The sequence below is a fragment of the Schistocerca americana genome, chromosome X (assembly GCF_021461395.2).
Source record: "Schistocerca americana isolate TAMUIC-IGC-003095 chromosome X, iqSchAmer2.1, whole genome shotgun sequence".
Taxonomy (NCBI): domain Eukaryota; kingdom Metazoa; phylum Arthropoda; class Insecta; order Orthoptera; family Acrididae; genus Schistocerca; species Schistocerca americana.
This window is the reverse complement of record NC_060130.1, coordinates 680,497,131-680,517,512: the sequence shown is the minus strand read 5'-3', so window position 1 is coordinate 680,517,512 and position 20,382 is coordinate 680,497,131. Positions and strand designations below refer to the sequence as shown.

Sequence of the window (20,382 nt, the reverse complement as noted above, 5' to 3'; positions counted from 1 at the left end):
CGCACTCCAGCGGCAGCTGTCGACATTAGTTGGCTCGCAAACCACATAGTGTGTTCTCGCAAATGAACACGCGTAGAATTTCTACGTTAGCTCTGTTAAAACGCTAATTTCCTTTCTTGATCATACGCTATTCATGTGGTTCTGCCTGTGGTATACATACGCTACTGGGCATTAAAATTGCTACACCAAGAAAAAATGCAGATGATGGACGGGTATTCATTGGACAAATATATTATGCTAGAACTGAAATGTAATTACATTTTCACGCAATTTGGGTGCATAGATCCTGAGAAATCAGTATCCAGAACAACCACCTCTGGCCGTAATAACGGCCTTGATACGCCTGGGCATTGAGTCAAACAGAGGCGTGGTGTGTGCAGGTCCATGCAGCTTCTACACGATACCACAGTTAATCAAGAGTAGTGACTGGCGTATTGTTAAGAGGCAGTTGCTCGGCCACCATTGACCAGACATCTTCAATTGGTGAGAGACTTGGAGAATGTGCTGGCCAGGGCAGCAGTCGAACATTTTCTGTATCCAGAAAGGGCCGTACAGGACCTGCAACATGCGGTCGTGCATTATCCTGCTGTAATGTAGGGTTTCGCAGGGGTCTAATGAAGGGTAGAGCCACACATCTGAAACTTAACGTCCACTGTTCAAAGTGCTGTCAATGCGAACAAGAGCTGACGGAGACGTGTAACCAATGGCACTCCATATCATCACGCCAGGTGATACGCCAGTATGGCGATGACGAATACAGGCATCCAACGTGCGTTCACCGCGATGTCGCCAAAGACGGGTGCGACCATCATGATGTTGTAAACAGAATCTGGATTCATCCGAAAAAATGACGTTTTTCCATTCGTGCACCCAGGTTCGTCGTTGAGTACACCATTGCAGGCGCTCCTGTCTGTGATGCAGCGTCAAGGGTAACCGCAGCCATGATCTCCGAGCTGATAGTCCATGCTGCTGCAAACGTCGTCGAACAGTTCGTGCCGATGGTTGTTGTCTTGAAAACGTCCCCATCTGTTGACTCAGGGATCGATACGTGGCTGCACGATCCGTTACAGCCATGCGGATAAGATTCCTGTTATTTCGACTGCTAGTGATACGAGGCCGTTGGGATCCAGCGCGGCGTTCCGTATTACACTCCTGAACCCACCGATTCCACATTCTGCTAACAGTCATTGGATCTCGACCAACGCGAGCAGCAATGTCGCGATACGATAAACCGTAGTCGGGGCTACAATCCGACCTTTATCAAAGTCGGAAACGTGATGGTACGCATTTCTCCTCCTTACACGAGGCATCACAACAACGTTTCACCAGTCAACGCCGGTCAACTGCTGTTTGTGTATGAGAAATCGGTTGGAAATTTTCCTCATGTCAGCATGTTGTAGGTGTAGCCACCGGCGCCAACCTTGTGTGAATGCTCTGAAAAGCTAATCATATGCACATCACAGCATCTTCTTCCTGTCGGTTAAATTGCGAGTCTGTAGCACGTCATCTTCGTGGTGTACCAATTTTAATGGCCAGTAGTGTATGGACAGGACTTTTTTTGTAGAAAATATACTGTAAAATTTTTTTAACGGCACAGTTTTAACTAGAGGCTGTAGTTTTCGAGTTATTCAAGAACAGTGCACAAACGTGACTTTCAAACAGACCCCCACACCCACACTCAGCCCTCTCGAGTTATGATTTCCAGTATGGCACTACCTCTTACCACTTGCAGAAATTACCACCAAGATTGTTTCTCACATTTCACCTTTTTTAGTCTTCATTGACCGACCTTCTTACAGCGCCAGCTCAGGCGAGCACTTACGAATTGTAAAATCGACGTTCTGTAAACTTTACGTAACAATTTCGTGAATCTGAACTCCATAAAGTAAAGAATTACATCGTTGTATTCGTCAGGCCTTTTGACTACGAAAGTACTCTGCATGTGAGGGTTTCATTTGTATCGAATTTTCAATGTCATTAGAGTTAGCGTAACGTTTACAAAAATCGTTTTTCCTTCCATATCCTAACGGGACCAACGCGAGCAGCAATGTCGCGATACGATAAACCGCAGTCGGGATAGGCTACAATCCGACCTTTATCAAAGTCGGAAACGTGATGGTACGCGTTTCTCCTCCTTACACGAGGCATCACAACAACGTTTCACCAGGCAACGTCGGTCAACTGCTGTTTGTGTATGAGAAATCGGTTGGAAACTTTTCTCGTGTCAGCACGTTGTAGGTGTCGCCAACCTTGTGTGAATGCTCTGAAAAGCTAATCATTTGCATATCACAGCATCTTCTTCCTGTCGGTTACATTTCGCGTCTGTAGCACATCTTCGTGGTGTAGCAATTTTAATGGCCTGTAGCGTATATAAAACCTTCAATATCAGTGAAAGCACAGTAAGAAAAAATGAAGCGTAGATGTCCACTCAGTAAGGTCATCAGCTTATAAAACAAATCGAACGAACTCACTCCTGACAGAGAGCGTATTTATATTTACATAACATCAAATATAACGAATAGTATTTCTATTAATTTCATAAGAAAGTCCCACAAGCTTTTAGAAAACACGAAGGTGCAAATAAATAAATAAATAAATGTGAACAGGATGATGCGAGCCGTCTGCCGATTCACCGTTGGTTTTGCAACGTAGCACCTCAAAGAACAACGCTATGCGAACTTCTGCTGCAGCTTATTTTATGTTACAGTCTTCTAAAGGCTTTAATCGCCGTAATGGTCTAACTGACATTCCATTTAACAAATCCTATTAAGAACATCAGTTGTTATGAATCTTCATGGGGTCGTTGCCTCATAACGGCTTCCTCTCGTAACACGGGAATTATAAAGCGAAAATAACTAAATACGGAAATTTTTTAAACGCCAACATGATGTTTCCTCTCATTTTCGTATAACAAATCGTTCCAATAACGATTCGGTCTCGAGACATTCGATCTGCTGGTGGTTAGAAACAGCATATATTCATAGTGTTTTATGTCTAACATGGAATCCATCGAATATGGGCTTCTACTGAACTGGACAAATACAGTATTTTTTTTTTGTTTTACTTTACGTGGCACATTGCCGAAATGTCACAGAACTTATTTTGTGTATCAGATGATGGCTCCTCAATGTAAATCAGTAGGAAGTGACGTCACAAAACTTGTAGAGTGTCACAGCTTGCTCGTCCCGTGTGCCGATGACTTTACTCTACACGATCAAATTGTTATACAGTGAGGATCCTGCTAGCGAATTTCTGGAGGACAGCGAGATTGCAGTGGAGCAATGCTTTGAAGAGTGATCCCTACTGGAGCATGGTTATGATGTGTTACGTGATTAAGACCCTGGCAGAGCAGTTGATTGACTCGTTGAAGTGTCACGAACGTTGCAAACACGACGAGAACTACAGAAAAAATGTGTAGGATCTCACGTTTGAAGGGGAAACAGTTGGGCGTACGTCTCGTGGAAGGTGCAAAGACGGGTACAGTAATCGGTGCATAGTCTCACTGACTATAAGGGACGGGCCTGCTACGCCTGTAAAAGAAATGCTTGGGATCTTCAGTTCCTGCTTGAACCATCCACGTTTTCTCCGACCCATTGAACGACGATTACACTGAATTTGACTATTTTTGTTACGTCTGCTCGGTGTGTTTCAGCGATTCACCTAGTGCTAAGCCAGGTTTCATTTATCAACGACAGTGTGGTTGGTTACAAAAGCAGTAGCCCATGGTGATGTTCTCATACGAAACCCAACAGACTGTAACGAGAGATTTAGGCATCCGAAAGCGTCGAAAGAACTCTCAGGGGAATGTCCGAATTTCCTGCGCCGGCCGATGTGGACGAGCGGTTCTAGGTGCTTCAGTCTGGAACCGCGCGACCGCTACGGTTGCAGGTTCGAATCCTGCCCCGGGCATGGATGTGTGTGATGTCCTTAGGTTAGTTAGGTTTAAGTAGTTCTAAGGTCTAGGGGACTGATGACCTCAGATGTTAAGTCCCATAGTGCTCAGAGCCATTTGAACCATTTTTTTTTTATTTCCTGCGGTACAGGGGGACCAGAGTTCATTTCCACTGCCGCTAACGCACGCTCCTACCAAACCATTCGTGTTGTTCTGACACTGGATAGTTATGATATTATATGAAGGCAGTTCATAAAGGAGGAAGAGATGAAGACTAGAATCGACAAAGAATCATTAGAGACCGTTCAGAAATCATGCAGCATTCTGAGATGCTCTCAGGGGACTTGTTATCCAGAGGAAATCTCCAGCTGGGGCTAATCCAGACCTCAAAATCGTATTAAGGTTGGAATAGTACACCGTACCAATTTCAACGTTCCCCTACATTCAGTCAAGATTTTTACAAAAAGATGCACGTCGTGCTTATCACTGATTTGAAAGATTTTATAGGGTAGTTCCCTCTCTTATTTTTTCCAGTGCCCTGGGAGAAGATTTTGTTGTGTCAATCAGTGATTGGAAGTTCCTTCCGTCTTTATAGCCTCTAGGTGTTCATTGTTAATTTGATATTTCCATTCCGATTCTTCCCCACCGTAAAGAGCTTCTGCACAACGCACTGTGTTTCTTTACAGGCAATTTATTTAGAGGAATTCCTAATTTTTTCTTGTGGAAAGAAGAATCTGGAATTACTATTCATTAGTAGTGTATATTCTGCACGTGTAGTCGTGAGTGGTGACTGCACATTCGAAATAAACACGCCTGAAGAATAGTGACCAACGGCACCTAGTTATTGTAGCGTTGAAACCATTCGTCTGAAAAATAAATAGTTTGAAAATACGGCTATGGTGTTCCACTTCCATTAATCATAATATCAGCCACCGCCCCACATCCACAAAAATGATGGCCTTCCATAAGCTGAAGTTAGAAGATTCGAGAACATGAAAAGGAAGTAGTAGTTGAGAAGTGAGTGAGTCTACGTTGCATGTTGTCCCTGATTCTATTCATTCTGTACGTTGAGCAAGTTGTGAAAGAAATTTGTGGAGGGAGTTAAACTTCAGGGAGAAGAAATATAAACTTCAAGGTTTGTCGTTGACACTATAATTCCGTCAAACGTGGCAAAAGAGTTTGAAGAACAATTGAAAGAAAGGAGTGCCTTGAAATGATGTTATAAGGTGAAAATTATCAAAAATAATCCAAGGGCAACGGAATGTAGTCAAATTATATCAGCGAATTTGATAGGAAAATGAGATACTACAATTTGTTATTTGGGCACTAAAATAAATGACGATAGTCGATGTAACGATGATACGTAGTACAGACTGTCACCCTAACTATGGGTTAGTAAGACAAGAGATGCTTGCAAAATCTTTGACTGCAGAAAAGCTGGTTTGTCTATACATGCAAAGGTATAGGATTCTAACTAGAAATAGTGAACGAAAGATCCCTCAAATAAACTTTCACTAGGACAAATCCTGTGACAGGAAGAAATCGTAGACTTGTAAAACGACTGTAGAGTACCGTAGATTGTCGTAAGTGAGCGTAGACTACGATAGTTTTCCCAGTAGACTTCGTCGCTTAAGATCCTACCCATATCTGTATGTTAGGTGTGCTGCATACTATCGGGCGCTATCATAATTCGATCGCTTTGTGTATGCGGTAAGTGTATTACTAGATTCCCCTAGATCCCGTAAGCGGTGGACCGCCTAGAACTGAGTGAGGATAGTTAAAGCGTCGCGTATCTAACGGAATAGTTTTGCTCAGCATATTTATGCAAATATTGAAATTGTCACTGTGTAATTCAGGTTCTATTCGAAAATTGTTGATTTGTAACGTGAAACAGAGGGATGGTGTAGAACAAATAAATAAAAGGAGTGCAGATTTATCATGTAGGGCTAGAAAACGCAATGTCCTCAAAAAAAAGGTAAAATTAAAAAAAAAAGCAAAACAAAAACTTATCAGGCATCACTTCAATACTTTGTCGAGCTTATATAAATTATGTTTCCGTTAGTCATAAGAAACTTAACGCAATTTTCAATAATAAAAGGAATATCTTGCCTTTGATCATGATGAACACTGTGCTATTGGTACAAAATAACAACAATAATTACAAAGAGTCTTTTATGTTTGTTCATGTAAACAGTACTTGCTACGAAAGTAATCGTTCTGGTTACGTAAAAGCATGGAAGTCATTCGATCAACTAATTTTTATTATGTATGAAATGCAATGTATGTTTTGCAAGGATTTGAAGTACACAATGGACTAACACTGAACGATGTATGGTTCTATGTACGAGGGTTATTCGGAAAGTAAGGAACGATCGGTCGCGAAAGGGAAACCACAGTGAAAATCCGATGAAGTTTTGCACAGGTATGTTGGGCAGTGTCTCCATTATGCCCGTCGATCGCGTTACGTTGTTATTTTTAGTTCTGAGCACACAGGGGCACATAAAGATACGTAGAACAATAGTGTCTCCCGCCAAGTACGAGGGCCTGGTGAGAAATTTCGCCTGAAGCTATGCAGCCAACATTACATAACTGTCGTGCATTTTCTTGGTTCAAATGGCTCTGAGCACTATAGGACTTAACAGCTGAGGTCATCAGTCCCCTAGAACTTAGAACTACTTAAACCTAACTAACCTAAGGACATCACACACATCCATGCCTGAGGCAGGATTCGAACATGCGACGTAGCGGTCGCGCGGTTCCAGACTGAAGCGCCTAGAACCGCTCGGCCACTCCGGCCGGCTGCATTTTCTTCTTAAAGACAACGCTCAGCCACATTCTGCAGGGGAAATGAAGATGTTCCTGCATCGTTTTCAATTGGAAATGTTTGATTACAGTCCGTAATTGTCTCCCTCTGAGTTTCATCTCTGCTCATATGAACCGCTGGCTATGAGGACAACATTTTGGCACAGACAACGAACTGTAGGTCAGCGTAGAGAATTGGCGGAAAGCACTGTCGGCTGCCTTCTATAACGTGGGTATTGGAAAGTTGGTACAACGCTACGACAAACGTCTAAGTCGGATCGGCGATTGCAAACAAAACAGTTTTGATTTGCACTGTGGTTTCCGTTTCGCGACCCATCATTCCTTACTTTCCGAATAGCCCTCGCATTTTAAAAACAAACAAACAAGCAAACAAAAAATAAATAATAAATGATTCTACCAGTACTACCAGTAATACTACACTACTTCATTTATGCAGTGCACCAAAATTACTGAACCGTCGTTTTGGTAGTGCATCGCTCTAAGAAACCGTCATTATGGGAAGTGAAGGAAGTGTGGAATTGCAGAAGCAATTTCAAAGTTGCTGTAGTTACGTGCAGATAATGAGGCTTGCTTGCACAATATAAACTTCAGGCTGAAGCCCACAACAACAACAACAACATTGACTAGGTTGCCACATATCAATTTAAGAATCTCCATTATGACTTAAAAGTTTCAGTGAGGGAATACATTTTCCTGTGGCGCTCCAGAAGTACTTGACAATAACTGCGTTATATCAAAACGCGTCGTGCCAGAAATGTTTGGTAAACAAAAAACGACGTAGGCAGAACGTATGAGGTATCTTAGAGAGACAGACGTGAGCGCGGCCCATTGGCAATCCCCATCAGCGCGCCACGAAGCTATTCATTGCGGCGTGCGGCGTGCCGCCTGCCGCAGCCGGCAGGAAGCAGGGCTTCCCCCCAGCCCAGCGCCGCGGGGGCGCCACAAAAACCAGCCAGCTGCCGCGTCCGCAGTTTATTTCTGAACGATGCGCGCACCGCGGAGTCATTTCCTAGTTTTAGAGGAGCGCCAACTTCCCGACGGCTAAAACAAAAACTGCTTCCCGTAATGAAACCTAAACATCGCGCGCAGGATTATTCGAGGAGAAATCTATTCGCCATCTGGCACACTGCTTTTATCTGCAGCCGAAGGGTCCGCAACACGCTGTCGGAGGAAAGCTATTTCATTAAAGTCGAATAGAGTATCGAGCACTGTCTTCCTCGCGAATCTCATTACGAAAACTGTCAGTCTTGAAAGACAGACACTCTACAGGAAATTAGTGAGAGGCAAGAGAACTTGTAATCAATGGTTTGCTTAGGGTTCTAAACTGTTTCTAGCCATTTTATAGATCACTGCATTCTGGAAGAGAGTCGGTAATGCCCAGATAAATTTACTCTGAGCACAAACGCAAAATTTACAAAGATTGTGCGATGATACATAAATGGGTGTTCTTTGACCATTCAAGTCTTTTCGTAGCACTTTAGCCTTTCTTAGCCTCTTCCCCATATCATCGTTCTAATGAATCCTCAAGCGGACATAGCAGTCCTAAGTTTCACGGATGACACAGCCCTTCTGCCGAAAGATACCAAGGATTAAAATAAATATTCATTGTAATTTAGAAGTTATGTAGCACATCATTTACGTTAAAGTTTGAAAAAGAAATTGCGCAAGTAAATTCATTTTGCCCGCTGTAGGCTGTAGGCTGAAGCAATGATTTAATTATAGAAGTTTCTAGAAGAAATAGTAACCAGTAAGAGTTTTTGCGAAGACGCGTCTTTATCAAGTAGTTGTCTGTCATGGATCACGAGGTTCAACATCAAATGTTGAAATTTTGGTTTGCCCTTATTGATGTAGAGCTAGACATTCTCTTAATTCCCTTAATCCACGTCTGTTTCGTTGGAAGACTCCATACATCCTGGTCAAGCATTTAAGATTAGTCTTTTCTAGGCGCTTCAGTCTGGAACCGCGCGACCGCTACGGGCGCTGGTTCGAATCCTGCCTCGGGCATGGATGTGTGTGATGTCCTTAGGTTAGTTAGGTTTAAGTAGTTCTACGTTCTAGGGGACTGATGACCTCAGTTTTTAAGTCCCACAGTGCTCAGATCCATTTGAGCCATTTAAGATTAGTGTGTCTCTGTATCTGGTGTCTCTGTAACTGGTCTGCTGAAATGGGAAGTGTTATACCTACAAAACCTTGGCCGAGCGCTAACAATCTGATACTATATGGTATCAATGCCTGTGGAACATGTAGATTAAAACTTTTTCCTTATGTGAGCTTGTTTTCATTGCAGAAAAACGCCATTCCTACACATGAAAATTTATGTGAGCTATTAACTGTGCCTAAAGTTACTGTAACTTTTCAGATGGAAATCGCAACACAGCATGATCAGAGGACGTGCACTTGCAATTTATGATCATCATTCGTACTTTTAAACGAGTGGTGACAATATGGAGCCATGTTACCGTACAGTAAAACTTTATCTGGCCACCGAGCCAGTGATTATTGGTCCTGAGAGGGAACTGTGGTTAGAACAGTGAGAACATTAATCCACCAGTACGCTCTTCAGGAATTTTACCAGAACCTACTCTATGTTCATTGAAGTTCGTGCAAGGAATGTAGCTAATTAAGTAACTGATTATTATGTAATCAAACAGCCATTATTTAACAATAGGAGACAGAAGATCCCGTTAGCCAATGACACAACAGGAATAAGACTAAATTCATTGTTGGAAAACATCAATAATATTATCACCAAAGGTACTGTCCCGCTCCTAGTCCTTACTTTGTAAATCATTTACCGGGGGAATTGCAGAAATTTTTTGAACTGTAATATTTGCCGATGAGACAAGTATATTGACAAAAGGTCCAAAAGTATCCATATCAGTGAAGCAGGGAGAATAATGGGACAGGAATAAAACTGGTTCATTAAAAAAAACAGCTTAATCCTTAAAAACTCATATATGCAATTTCAAACGAATAAAAAGACTGACATGTCCCGGAAGTTGATATCAATAGGCATACACTAGATGAGGCTTCACGTATGAACTTCCTATTCACAGAGCTGAATAATAAACTAAAGTGGCTCCACCATATGTGTAAGTTTTCCAAACAGCTCAGTTCTGCCTGATTTGTGATTAGAAACCCCTCTTATTGTGTTGACAGGATTGCTAGCATACTCTGGGATAATGCAACTAAGGTTGGAAATGCATTTGTTCTACAGAAGTGTGCAATAAAAATTTTGTGTCAAATTGATAATGAAACCTATTGAAGGAGCCTCTTCAGGGGCGTAGGGGCTCTTATACATATGTGCTAGTACATATAATCCGAAGTGATACGTCTGGTTAATAACAAAAATGGGTGTAGGGTGAAAACCGAAATTCACAAGCTCAATAGTAACAGTGCAAACTTATTTCCGTATAAAGTATGCATCTGTATCTAGTGTTCAGAATGTAGATTTATACCCTGGCGCGAAATTGTGTTACGTGTTGCCGTCTGACAGGGCGGGAAGTTCAAAATTCGTAACTATTCAGAACAAAGTAAAGGAGTGTCTTATTATCCCCTTCCTCTACAGTCTATCAGAATATTTTAACTCATGGTTGTAACTTCTGCAGGGTTATAATATTTGCATTAAACTGATCTTCATTTCGACGATGAATTGAGAGCAGAAAGTAAGCTATAAAAAGTAAACACCGTTTCTGGAGCATTAGATGAAAAAATCCGTTTCCCTAAAACATGCATATAAACTAATACAGTAGTAACTCCCACAACATCAGTATGAATAGAATAGTACTATTTATAATATGTTGATTGTAAATTTTATAAAACCAGCACGCTGTGGCTGCTTCTCACTGTTAATATATAACTTAAATCGTTTCACATCCCCGAAAGCTCTCATCGACGATGGAACTTACGGGACGCGATGTGTTTTGAGAGCGAGCTACTGAATCAGTGATACCGCTGAAATAAATAAGAAGTTTCTCGGAACTCAAATTAACTCATTTCACCACTTAATTGAACACTTTTTCTGATAACTAAAGATGACTCTCCATCTATTCAGCGTAGTATTAACTTGGGTAGTGAAAAGTAAAGCGCCCTACAGAATTCGGATCAGAAATGTTACGTGGTGGTTCAACAATTTGCAGGACATCTTACACTTGCAGTGCAAACTCATACATAACTTTTATCATTAGAGACAGTTGGCATGGAAGGCTCTAATTAACGTATCAAGTAACAGCAAAGTGCAGAAAACATTTTCGGTCTACCTAACTTGTGTTTATTTGTTGATATCTTCGTTTACATCGAGGCTGTTTGAGCTTTGCAGAAAACTGAAGTGGAAGGAAAATTCATATATATATATATATATATATGAAAGAGATCCTTTGGTTTGCAAAGATAAGAACACACACTTCGACTTGTAAGCGTAGTAGAAGGCACGGAAAGGAAAAGCAACAATATTTATTGATACATTGTTAATTAAATTCTGTAATTTATAAAAAAAAATAATATTGTTTTGCTACAGTAAATGTTCACAAAATTTAATTAAAATTGTAATTTCAACATTTGTTCTCATTTAGATGTATAACATTACTACACTATCAGGAAGCAAAAAATTTGCACGTAGCACTGCTCATCATTTTTGGCACTAAACAGTGGGTGGAAACATGATTAGGCCGATTATAGCGGTCACCATTACAGTACATAACGCAAATAGGAAAATGCTACAGGTATTTATAAAGCAGCTCTGTAAAGGAAACAGGCCGCAGCTCGTGGTCGTGCGGTAGCGTTCTCGCTTCACGCGCCCGGGTTCCCGGGTTCGATTCCCGGGGGGGTCAGGGATTTTCTCTGCCTCGTGATGCCTGGGTGTTGTGTGATGTCCTTAGGTTAGTTAGGTTTAAGTAGTTCTAAGTTCTAGGGGACTGATGACGATAGCTGTTAAGTCCCATAGTGCTCAGAGCCATTTGAACCATTGTAAAGGAAACGTATTTCTTGGAGAAATTAAGTTATTCTTGTTTGGAACTTACTTATTTTAGAACATCTAACAGCTTCGTGTTGTTCAAAAATGGCATGACGAAATAAATTTATCGTATGTTGGTGGAGGTTAACGCTCAATAGTGCGTCGTGACTAAGCAAAATATCAAATAAAATAATAAATCTAGGAAACCACAAGATATAAATTACAGCACTGGTAATGACACCATCAGACTTGGCAAGTTCTTTTTAAAAAAATGTGTCAAATGTAAAGGTACAACGAGTGGCAATATTAAATTAGGAGCATATAAAATAAACTTGGTGTCTTGGATGTTTAGATGTAAATCACCAGCCATTTGACAGCCACTGATGGTTAAGGACCATCTCAACACTTCTCCACGCATTGCAGTCTTCAGTGGACTTTGATGCTCAGTACATTCTAAGATTCCTTTATAAAGGTATGTGGAATTCCGATTCATACTTAAACTGTACGTATTTGCACAACTGGTAGGGTTACCTGGTTCAATGATAGGAGGAAGGTATAACACACAAGAAACAACAGTATGAATCGCGTCTCAGAACTAAGTGAACTGTCTGCGGTTATTATTTTAGGTTTACACAATAGCACGCTCAAATCGGCTGTACACGAGTAGGCAAAATTATTCATATTCTTGTTGCTTTCTTTTAGTTTGACAGCGTAGTAAAACAGACGCAAAATTAATTAGTCTGGCCACCTAGAAATTTCGGTTAACGAAGTGGTTACTTAGCGTAAGACAACATAAAGCAGCTGGTGATGAAACATCGGATTCCTAGAGCGAGGGAGAGGCATTTCTGTATGAGTTCCTGCTTAGTCATTCAGATTCATCGAAGGAAGCAAATATATAAAAAACAGTAATTTGTACGGAAAATCTAGACAACTGTGCCTTGGACCAAATTTGAATGAATGCCCTTAACGTACTTGACAGACCAGGGGAAAATATGTCAAAAATGTTGAGACAGCATGAAACAGACGTTACACTCCGAACGAACGAAACGCATAGATGAGAGCATGAATTTTCTTGAGACAGGAAAACGTACGACAAAAACAGCCAGCTGAATTGTACTAATAATTGAGACTTCGACTGAGAACTTCTGGAATGCATTTAATACAGCTGTAAACTCGGACTGAGTGACTATAATCTGCTTCAACGCCTAACAAAATGACTTATTTAAATTTTAATAAGATTGTAAAGCGTCGGAAAATTCAGACCTGCACTAGCTGTAGTAACAGACCACGGAATAGGAAGTAGAGTAGCATTAAAACTTTGGATATCGATAGTAAAAGTACTTCGAGAATAATGATTACTGTGTAGAAACCTTAGCATAAAATGTGTGTGTGTGGTCGCCTTATTTTGGATGTGCATCTTTTGTAATCTTTTCAAGCCTATCGGTCTTGACTTTCGAGACGCATTTCGTAGCACTCATAGTAGAACATTACGATAAAAACCACCTACAGCAGTTCTTCGATTTTTTCGAGCCAGTGGAGTGTTTGAACGGTGAAATGAGGAACTAAATGGGCCGTAGAGGATGACGTGTTAGAGTACAATCACATTCCAGTCTCTACGGAGCGCCTATATCAGCTGATAGCCCAGCCAACAACGGCTCGAAAAAGTAAGATAAAAAATCGGCTCAGTCAAGTGAAAAGATGTGAGTGCGTTGTGCACGATTAAATGGCAGCTGCGCGACTTCTTGGCCACACCTCGGATGCCAGTAAAGACGAAAGAAATAGCGCGCGCCGCTTCGGCACCACTTGCGACGCCGGCGTAAATCTGTTAGCCTCAGCTTACAAGGTTTCACCCACGGTCCCTAACGGGATTGGGGCACCGCCGAGGCTTATACAGAGACCAGGAAACTTTCTCACAACAACAGATATTTATTTCATTTTGTTCTTGGCATCATCCACTGTGGTTCTAGCAGCTGTCTTGCGTTGACTGGGATATTAACCTTCGTGCAAAATAAACACATTTTTATGCGCATTGTATAAAACGTTTAATCTACTCTCAAAGATGACGCTAAACTCGACGAGGTCGTTAAATTCGACAGAGGTCGCTGATGTAACCACTGTCTTGGCGCATGCGTCTCCGCACCAACTCCTGGTATAAAGTTAGAGGTATGAACTAGCAATCATCAACGCAAAACACTCACCCGAAGATGGCTCAGCGGTCGTCAGCCGAGATATCGTGACAAGAAGTCCAATGACTGCACTACCGAAACTTCATGGAATACATTTAATATGGTGCAAAAAAAGTTTTGATAGAGTCCTGTCACTTTGTGAGACAAAAAAGAGATTACGCCAAAAATGCAATATATTACAACACCTTAGACAGTGCACGAAAGCTGCTGGCACTAAAAACAGCTTAAAGACATGTCAGAATAGATAAACACAGATCCTGCATGGTTTTCAAGGCATCTTACAGTATTCTCCCTGGGACATAGTGGTAAGTTAAGGAAACAATGATGGAGGTGGTTAGCGATCGCACCCCCTTCTGTCAAAAGTAGACCATAAAGTCTCAATAATTTTGAGATTTAGTTACGAAGTTGACCAGGTGAGATACGCCAGTTCATCCCCGTGCACACGAGACCAGGCTCTGGTCGATGCGAGCTGTGTGAAGAAGGACCTTGTAATTTGGAAATTTGTGGTAAGGTCTTACGGGACCAAAGTGCTGAGGTCACTGGTCCCTAAGCTTACACACTACTTAACCTAACTTAAACTATCTTACGCTAAGGACGACACACATATCCATGCCCGAGGGAGGACTCGAACCTCCGACGAGGGGAGCTGCGCGGACCGTGACAAGACGCCTCAGACCGCGCGGCTAAGGACCTTGTCTTGTCGTCTTGAAACACAGCATCACCATTGTGGAAGAAACGTTATACCATGTACCTGATAATCCGAAATAGTTGCATAATCATTGGTACAAAACCGATCTTGCAGAGTAACCATGGGGCCCATGGCACACCACGATATGGGTACCCAAATCATCTACGAACCCAGGCATTTTTCACTCTTGGCACGTAAACTCGGCCAGAAATTGTGAACAGTGTGCAACAAGACTCATTCTTTGGTTTGCATCATTGATACGTGGTTTTAAAATTCCAGCTCATCTAGCAATTCCCAGCTTATGGAGCTCCCTTCGTGTTGTTGTTGTGCTGACAGGGTTCGCGAGCGCAACACTCCGTTCTGCAGTTACATTCGCTACTGTCTTCCTCTTATTTTTCGTCACAATCCTCTTCAATGACCGTCCGTCACGATCACTCAGCACACGCTTTCAATCGCATTGTGGCATAGCACACGATGGTTTCCCAATTTGGCTGTATGCGGTTTAAAACTTCGATACTTTCCCTCATGAAACACGTAACACTTAGAATCCCTTGATTACAGAAGCACCCAACACACGAACATCAACACTTTTATCAAGTTCGAATTCATTTGGACCCGACATAATGTACTCTCAACTACAGGGAACTCTGTTCTGACCTCAAGTGACACTTGTACCGCATTGAGGACATTGTACAGGTGCCATTCGTGGTAAAATACCACAGTTCTACCTGCCGGCTTAGCTAGGATCTACCTTTATGCTCAAGCATGCACCAAAATGATACTGCAGTATTTCCACGCCTGTGGGTACGTTGATTCAAATGTCATCCTTATGCGAGCTTATTTTCAGTACAGAGAGAGCCATTCCTACCGATTTGTGAGTACATGATGGCTATTGTGCGCGTCCAACGTTTGCGGAAGTTTTCAGGTGGATATTGCAAAACAGCATACCCGGAGAACGTTTCCGTTCAGTTTATCCCCATCTTCTTTCGTATCGTTAGTTTGAGGAACATGTGAGTATCATATCTTAAGGCGCTCAGTCCGGAACCGCGAGACTGCTACGGTCGCAGGTTCGAATCCTGCCTCGGGCATGGGTGTGTGTGATGTCCTTAGGTTAGTTAGGTTTAAGTAGTTCTAAGTTCTAGGGGACTGATGACCACAGATGTTAAGTCCCATAGTGCTCAGAGCCATTTGAACCATTTTTAGTATCATATCGAAACATCGCACTGACAGCTATAGTTCAATGGCTGTAGAATATGTAGTGATGAGATGGACTCAAGAAAACAGTCCTTCCACAAGGACTGCACCACAAGAAGATCGTATGATTGATCTTCTACCCTGGAGGAATAGATGGACAACAACGGCTTGAATCCGACGGAGGCAGGGTGTCATCAGAAATCGTCAGCATCAGATTACTGGAAGCTGGGTTGAGCTCTCGAGTTGCCATGCATCGTCTAACGCTGACACCATACCACAGACAACAGAGACTTGCATAGCGTAGAGCCACACTTAACGGGAACATCGTGGTGCCCAACGAAGAGTTTGGAGGTGAGACAGATAAAAGTGCGTCCGTAAACGACGTAGTGAAAGTTCGCATGTAACTGCAATTCTCGAGACCCATACCTCTCAAACTGCTAGGTTGATTGTACAGGAAACTACAGGATATGACAACAGGATTGATCTGATAACTGTTGAAGGAAGGCTGAGTTCTTGACAGTATGTGATATTAATATTAGACACTATTGTCATAATCTTCATGTTCAGAGTGCAAAATGGCATATTCCGGAAGGATAATGCAAGACCCTCAAACTGCAATTCACACCATAAACATCTTGAGGAACATACGGATCCTTGACTATCCTCACGATCCACTGATTTATCACCATTATATCATGTCCGGAAAGCAGTAGGAAGACATATGCATTCGTATCAGCTAACAGTTTTCATGAAATGACACAGCATGTGTTTCAAACTTCGCAAGCAATTCCTCAAAATGAAACTGGAGGGCTGTTTGGCTACAGCAAATACAAGAGTCCTTTTGTGCCGTTGTGGGTCACACATGCTGATGATGGACATCAGTTCCGAATGGACTGAAAGTTTAATTATTTAACAGCCGTTATGTTACGAATGTTTCCATAAAGTTTAATAAATATCGGACAGGTGCATCATGGTCTAATGTTTTCCATCTCTCTCCAGACTCTATCTTTTCGAACTACCACTGGCCGTAGGCACAACACTGGGACTCTAGGACTACGTCTTTAGTACACCCTTCACCAGAAAGCTACACAGGGATTCTCACAGAAGAGGTTAACTCATAGAATTCTATTTCTGCCAGTACGACTCCACCACTCTACTCTTTGAATACCATCTCCTTATCTTGGTAAGGAAGCGTAAGAAGTCCGGCGAAGGTGGAACCACGAAAACTGGGGATGTATCAAATATTTATGTTCGTTGCTCTACAAAGTACAAAAGGTGGTCATCGCGCCCGAGATTGTGTTTGGTATAGAGTTCACGACGTGTCGCTCTAACAACTGTTGCACTAATCATTCACGAGGGTAGATGACTTGTCCTGGATTATACGCTATATCCGCTTGGAAAGTATAATAATGTCAGATGCACGCAGTCCATCAAGAAGACTTCTGAGCTGAAACAGATATATTTATTGCTCTACAAACAGTAAAGATCGAAATTCTTAACATTTAAAGATGCATAAAGTGATAAAATCGACATCAAGGATGCACACGTCCTTCCGCAGACTAGACTCGCAATCAGAGCAACAAATATTCCCTTACTTGTCTACCATCCATCAGCCACACTCGGTGCATGACTTCAGCTATTTTCGTTTATGAATTCGGTTGTTAGAGGGGCTGCCCGCTGAAATACATGTTAATGTGGGATTAATGGTCGTCAAGCATGTTCTGAGAGTACCACTTTTTTACTTGGTTCCCTACTGGGCACCGCTGCGTCCGTCGGCAAGTACCAGTAGCCAAACTGTATGTTTGGTATCACTCTATCTTTCCCTGTCTTCCACTTCAATGTTGATAGTTCGTCATTGACTTGCATTTATAATTTCGAAACATCGTAGCTACAGCAACTCTCTGCTACCCCTCACACGTAACTGTGTGCGAGATCGAGACATTTGTCTTTTGTCCGCCACTCCAAGCTCAAAACAGAGCGGCCATTTACGAAATGCTGCAGATCATTTCATTTCACCATTATCTTCGAGCGCTCACTACCAAATGACAAACCAGTTTCATCGTTATATGCTATAGCATTATGCGACTAATCGTCAAGAACGTCCTTTGCATGGTGTACAAGATGCTGAAATAGCTGCAGTCCAATAACCACTGAGAATAAAATTTTTGTGGCCGGTCAGTGGAAAATAAGCACAATGCTGTATATACGATCGATCAGTAATTTTAGTGTGCGAATGTACACTGAGGTGACAAAGCCATCGTCGGCCGGTGTGGCAGTGCGGTTCTATTCGCTTCAGCCTGAAACCGCGTACCAGCTACGGTCGCAGGTTCGAATCCTGCCTCGGGCATGGATGTGTGTGATGTCCTTAGGTTAGTTAGGTTTAAGTAGTTCTAAGTTCTAGGGTACTGATGGCCTCAGATGTTAAGTCCCATAGTGCTCAGAGCCGTTTGAATCATTTTGACAAAGCCATCAGATAGCAATATGCTAGTATCGTGTATACCAGGTGTAAAAAGACTGTGCATTGGCAGAGCTGTCAGTTGTACTTAGGTGATTCACGTGAAAAGGTTTCCGGCGCGATTATGGCAGCACGACGGGAATTAAAAGACTTTGAACGCGGAATGGTAGTCGGCGCTAGATATATGAAACATTCCATTTCGGAAATGGGTTAGGAATTCAATATCAAGAGTGTGCCGAGAATACTACGTAACAGGCATTACCTCTCACCACTGACAACGCAGTGAACAACGGCCTTCACTTAACGACCGAGAGCAGCGGCATTTGTGTAGAGTTGTCAGTGCTAACAGACAAGCAACACTGCTTGAAACAGCCCCAGAAATTAATGTGGGATGTACGACGAACGACTCCGTTAGGCCAGTGCAGCGAAATATTGCTTTAATGGGCTAGGAAAGCAGACGACAGCACAATATCACTTGCAGGGCCTCTCCTGGGCTCGTGACAATATCAGTTGGACGGTAGACGACTGGAAAACCGTGGCCTCGTCGGATGTATCCCTATTTCAGTTGATCAGAGTTGATGATATCGTTAGAGTGTGACGTAGATTCCACGAAACGATGGACCCAAGTTGTCAACAAGCCACTGTGCAAGCTGGTAGTGGCACCATAATGGTGTGGGCTACGTTTATATGGCTGGTTATGTTCGGCTACTTGGGGATCACTTGCAGCCATTCACGGACGTCATGTTTCCAAACAACGATATAATCTTTACTGATGATAATGCACCATGTCACCAACCACCGGTGTTCGCTATTGGTTTGAAAAACGTTCTGGACATTTCGAGCGAATGATTTGGCTCAAATGGCTCTGATCACTACGGGACTTAACATCCATGGTCATCAGTCCCCTAGAACTTAGAACTACTTAAACCTAACTAACCTAAGGACATCACACAACACCCAGTAATCACGAGGCAGAGAAAATCCCTGACCCCGCCGGGAATCGAACCCGGCAACCCGGGAGTGGGAAGCGAGAACGCTACCGCACGACCACGAGCTGCGGACGAGTGAATGATTTGGCCACCCAGATCGTCCGACATGAATCCCATTGAACATTTATGGGACATAATCGAGAGAGCAGTTCATACGCAAAATCCTGCACCGAAAACACTTTCGCAGTTATGGAGGGCTACTGAGGCAGCATGGCTCAATATTTCTGCAGAGGACTTCCAGCGACTTCTTGAGTCCATGTCACGTCAACCTGATGCACTATACCGGGCAAAAGGAGGTCCGACACGATATTAGGAGGTATCCTATGACTTTTGTCACCTCAGAGTATGTCACCATGAAATTATCTCAACAAAATTATGAAGCAAATCGTTTTTCGATTCTGGACTTAAGCTTTCACTCTACAGTGTAGTATACGCTGCTGTTTATCTTCCTGAGAGATCAAAACTGTGTACTGTATCTGAACTCGAAACCTTGTCTATCACGTTCAATACAGTTAGTTATTTAGGAGTGCCTTACGCCCGTCAAAAAAAATTTAATTTTCCAACATTGTTCTCCCAATTCTGAATTCTATACAAGTTCTCCTGCACATCTTCCTGGATAAGAAGTCTTTGGAGAAGGGATATGGTGGAGATGGGCTTACTGGCAACCAAGGATTGTTACAACTTTTCAGAAAGAATATTTTTTTACCGTACGCACTTGTGCAGAAAGAAATTCCCTGGAAGATACAATCTTTGAACCATATCGGTGTACAGACCCGTATCCTTGTCGTGGGTAAAAGCAATACGCAGATGCCCTGGCACCACACTGAATGACTTAAGTTACGGCGTAACATGCGTGTATAGCTCGGTCGGTAGCAGAATTATCCACGAAAAGCAGGAAACCGAGCAAGATTTTCACTCAACCACGGAATTTTAGTTTTGGCACTTTTATTTTCACAAGTCCGTCTTGATCACACAGATTTCTTTACACTTTATAACCGGTTTCGGCTTACCGCCATCTTCAGATCTGTTGTAGATATAAAAATTGTGTAAGCGACCAGGTTCAATTAGCTAGGACTAAATCTATACAGTATTAATGATGCATGAAATATAAAAATATACAATTTTTATAGCTATGTATAGCAGCCATACATACCATTAAAATATTATGATTAAAAAAAGTCATCGTCAAGTTAAACATGTGAGT

At 42.2% G+C, this 20,382-nt stretch overlaps 1 long non-coding RNA gene across 1 annotated transcript in view; it reads right to left on the bottom strand.

The window, feature by feature from the left end:
• The window catches only part of LOC124554777, a 963,296-nt gene that overhangs the window by 662,712 nt on the left and 280,202 nt on the right, over positions 1-20,382 (bottom strand). The window lies entirely within an intron of this gene.